The sequence below is a fragment of the Microtus ochrogaster genome, unplaced genomic scaffold (assembly GCF_000317375.1).
Source record: "Microtus ochrogaster isolate Prairie Vole_2 unplaced genomic scaffold, MicOch1.0 UNK35, whole genome shotgun sequence".
NCBI lineage: Eukaryota > Metazoa > Chordata > Mammalia > Rodentia > Cricetidae > Microtus > Microtus ochrogaster.
The window spans coordinates 3,780,407-3,784,722 of record NW_004949133.1 but is presented as its reverse complement, the minus strand read 5'-3'; the positions used below and the strand labels follow the sequence as shown (position 1 = coordinate 3,784,722).

The following is a 4,316-nucleotide window of genomic DNA, read 5'->3' as shown; positions in this document are numbered from 1 at the left end:
TCTCCTCTCCTCTCCTCTCCTCTCCTCTCTTCTCCTCTCCTTTCCTGTCTTGTACTCTCCCTCCCCTCCCCTCTCCTCCTTCCCTTTCCCTCCTTTCCCCCCTTTTCTCCCCTCCTCTCCCTTTCTTTCCTTTTCTCTCTTCTTCTTTCTCCTCTCTCCCTCTTTTCCACTTATTCCTACCTTTTTCCTTCGTTGGCTCACTACACTTTAGAATGAAAAGAACACAGAATACCGCATGCCCAACCTCAAACACTTGCCTATCTCCACATCCATGAAAAGCAGCCTAGGTTAGCAATCGTAAATACCTTGTACAGGCCAAACAGATTATGGCCCATGCGCTGAAAGAAACCATTAAAAGTGCGGTACTGCAACAGGGATTTGTTCCTCCAATTTTTCAAGGGGATATCGTTGGGCACATGCCATATGCCCAGGTTCTCAGCCTGGATGTCGAAGTAGCCAGGGTTCTGGAAAGCAACAAATACTGAGTATGAGAAGAGCAGGAGATTTCACTGAGCAAAAGTCCCCAGCAGAACTTATATCCCTAGGCTTCAGGTGGATAGAGGGCCAGCCATGCTCAGATGACCCATTTCCAAGGTTCCACCACCTCCTACTACTTGGAAGGATTCAAGGTAAGGACTTTTCACTTCTTCTCCCATGTTGAAGGACAACCTTACCAGCCTCTCCAGGGCATCCTTGAGCTACACTCACATCCTCATGCTTTCCCAAGTGTCTACAGAGTGTACCAACCTTGTAGTCATCACTTGTGGCCCCCTCTGCAGTCCCAAAGGTGTTGTAGTTGGCCCAGTTGCCATCCCCCTCTGGGTAGTCTGCTCTGCTGCCTTGCTGACTGGACCAGCGATCGCCCACTGTGCACTTCCCACCCATGTTGTTCTCGTGCACACTGGCCACCAGGGTCCATCCACCGCCAGCAGTGGTCATGTCACAGAAGGTCTGGTAGATGACACCATTCTTTGTGCGGAGGAAATAGAGGCCATCTGTAGAGAGAACCAATCCACATTCCACCTGTTTTCAGGCTCATTGTCCATCTCAGGTCTAGGAACAGAATGGCTCTAGGAACTACAAACATGGTTAATTGATGTGGGATTTCCCTCTGTTTGCTGTGAATATCATTGGTTAATAAAGGAACTTCTTTGGGCCTATAGCAGAGCTATTGGGGAACAGTGCTAAGTGGGAAAAACTAAAAGGAATGCTGGGAGAAAGGAGGAAGAGTCAGGGAGAAGCCATGGAGCCTCCGCTGGAGACAGACACACCAAAACTTTGCTGGTAGGCAATGATCTTGTGGTGATGCACAGATTAATGGAGATGGGTTAAATTAATATGTAACAGTTAGCCAATAAGAAGCTAGAGCTAATGGGCTAAGCAGTATTTTAATTAATACAGATTCTGTGCGATTATTTCAGGGCTAAGCAGCCAGGAAACAAACAAGCGGCCTCCTCCAACAGCTAATGAATGCCTCATACCCTGAGAGTCCTACCACATGTGTCCCTGGGTTCTGCCTGACTGCAGAAAGTCATGCTTCTGTGACTGAAGGAGAACATGGAATTACCCAAACTGACAGTGATGTTTTTCTAATGTTAAACAGAATATTTACAGAGGTTTTAGTAATTCTACTCAGTATATACACATAGAACTTGGAGCAGGGACTCATGTATGTCATTCATATTTGTTACAGCTCTGGACACAAGACCTGAAAGACAGGAACAAGTCAAGTACTTTTCTATAGAAAAAGAAATACCCAGTATATTCTATGCTGTCTCCTATGCAAAATATATATTGTGTACATTCCTATATATCCAATAGATCAAAAAGAGTAAAGTGAACTGGAAAAATGGCTCAGTGGTTAAGAGCATGTACTGCTCTAGCAGAGGAATTGAGTTAGGTTCTCATCTTGGCATTTGTACAAGTGCACGTCACTCCAGTTCCGGAGGACTAGACGGCTTATTCTGAACTCTGCATGTACCTACACATCCATGTATACAATATCCCACACAGACATGTTTATCTACACACAGTAATAATAATAATCATAAATCTTTTTTAAATAAATGAACTATTTTACAACACATATGAGCCTTGATGGTTGCTAACAAAATGAGGCAGGTTAGTCATATGAGGTAACAGATATTGACAGATTCATAGAAGTAGGAAACAGAACAGCAACTCACAGGGAATATGGGAGTTTATTGCTACAGAATTTCTATTAAAGGAAAAAAACTGTCTGGGGATGGATAGTGGTGATCCATAACCTTGTGAAAGTTATTCTTGACTCTGAATACCCTTATAGTTGATTATACATTTTATAACATTTTCTATATATAAATAAAGCTGTTCCATGGGACAAAACCTGGTTTCCTAGCTGGGTTATGTGTCTGCATTTCTGAGACAGGGTCTCCCCAGGTTGACTTGGAGATTTCAATCCTCTGCCATAGGCTCCCAAGTGTTAGGATCACAGTGTGCTCTTTAAATGTTCATCACTCACCTCGTGCCCCAGTGACCTCCTGCTTGATTTCCTTGCAGCTTCTGAACAGAGAGGAAGACACAGGATTGGCCCGGCTGTTGGTGTCGTTCTCTTTAACAAGAGAAGATGCAGAGTTTCACACCCATGGGACACCCAGCCTCCCATGTCATTCATCCTAAACTCATTCCATGACTTCTCAAAGCCTCCCTCTGAGAATCAACAAGATTTTTAAGTAGGTATAAAGACAAGAGATCTGAAGGTGTGGAGAAATTTGTGTCCAAAGTCCTGAAGAAGAAGAGTAAAGTGAAGTCCAGCTTTGCAGGTAGAGGAAATGCAGGGAGCCTAATGTGTCTGAAGCATGGGTAGTGAGGTTGACAGGGAAGAAGCAAGACCAAGAGACCATGGAAGCAAAAGCCTTGCAAATTGGCCTCAACTCTGCAAAGTCCTCTGAGAACCTAGACGAATAGAAACAAATGAGAACTTTGGTGTCAGAGCTGCTCAGGTGTAAGTAGCTCCATGTTCACAAGTCAAGCAATTTTAGATTGTATTCACTGTGTCTGAGACTCAGTTCCCTGGTGTCTAATATCCAGCTGACAAAGTTTATCATGTGGAGATCACGTAAGATGACATTTAGGGACTTGCCTTCTTCCTTAAAGATACCAAAATATCAGTGAAGAGGAATTACACATTTAAAATAATTTTGAGTTCTTGTAGAGAGCAGAATTGAAGTAAACATTCTCTGGCCACAAACCAGACTGTTCCCTTGACACTGAAACTCAAAGGCCAAGGACTAAGCATAAGGAGTGACTAGGATGGGACACAGTTCCTTCAGAATTTCCTCTAGAGTTACACACAAGTATAGAGTTAGGACCAGGGCCTTTCTCAACAATCTCACTGCCACTGTCCAATTCCTGCAAGAGGCAATCAGCACCCAGCCTGCATCTCAAAGGCATCATCTCTATGATGGATGGCATAGGTTGTATTTACATTCCCGGAAAAGAACATAAACCCACAACTAAACAAAATTTATTTTCGTACAGACTGAGGGTGGGCAATAATTGGGAAAGGCTGGAGGGAGGAAAAGGAGTGGGAAAAGAATGCAATCATATTTAATTTAAAATATTTATTATTATTATTATTATTATTATTATTATTATTATTATTTTTAGATGCATGAACTGTGGTGACCCACTAATTTATTCCCAGATTCAGGAGGCCGAGGTAGGAAGATCTCTGAGTTTGAGGACAGCCTGGTCTACAGATCAAGTCCAGGACAGCCCAGGGCTATACAGAGAAACCCTGTCTCCAAAAACAAAGAACAACAGGAATGATAACAACAAAAGAGTGATCTCTGACCCTCAAGAGACCCAGGTCTGGAAAGTATCCAAGGCTGGTGCTGACTGCCTTTAATGCTAGAAGTAACTTGAGGAGTCTGAGGTCCTGTATCAAGACTCACCTGCACTGCACCCTCTGGTGGCCAAAATGATAAACAGCAGGATTCTGAACTGGGTCATGGTCATCTAGAGAAAAGCAAGATGAAGGTCACTCTCTATCCAGACCATCTTTTCCCCCATCTCTGTCTCAGCTCCTATCTAGTCCTCGTCAAAGGCTCCTTCCTCCTCTTTAAACTCCTCGTATCACTGGGTCCTAAAGCAGACCTGAGCCGCAGTCCACTTTCCTTCTTCCTCTGACAGCAATTACCTTCCCCTCCGTACCTGGCCAGACACTCAGAGTTGCCCGCTGAGTGGAGATGAGCCCCTCTCTCTCTGCAGAGTCTCTAGTGTGGTCCAGGTGAGGCTCTTGTTCTTTTATGGGAAGAGCCTGGTGGGAATAGCCC

General features: G+C 44.1%; 1 pseudogene; it reads right to left on the bottom strand.

The window, feature by feature from the left end:
• The window catches only part of LOC101979924, a 15,261-nt pseudogene extending 11,268 nt beyond the window's left edge, over nucleotides 1-3,993 (bottom strand).
• Nucleotides 3,994-4,316: the final 323 nt, after the last annotated feature.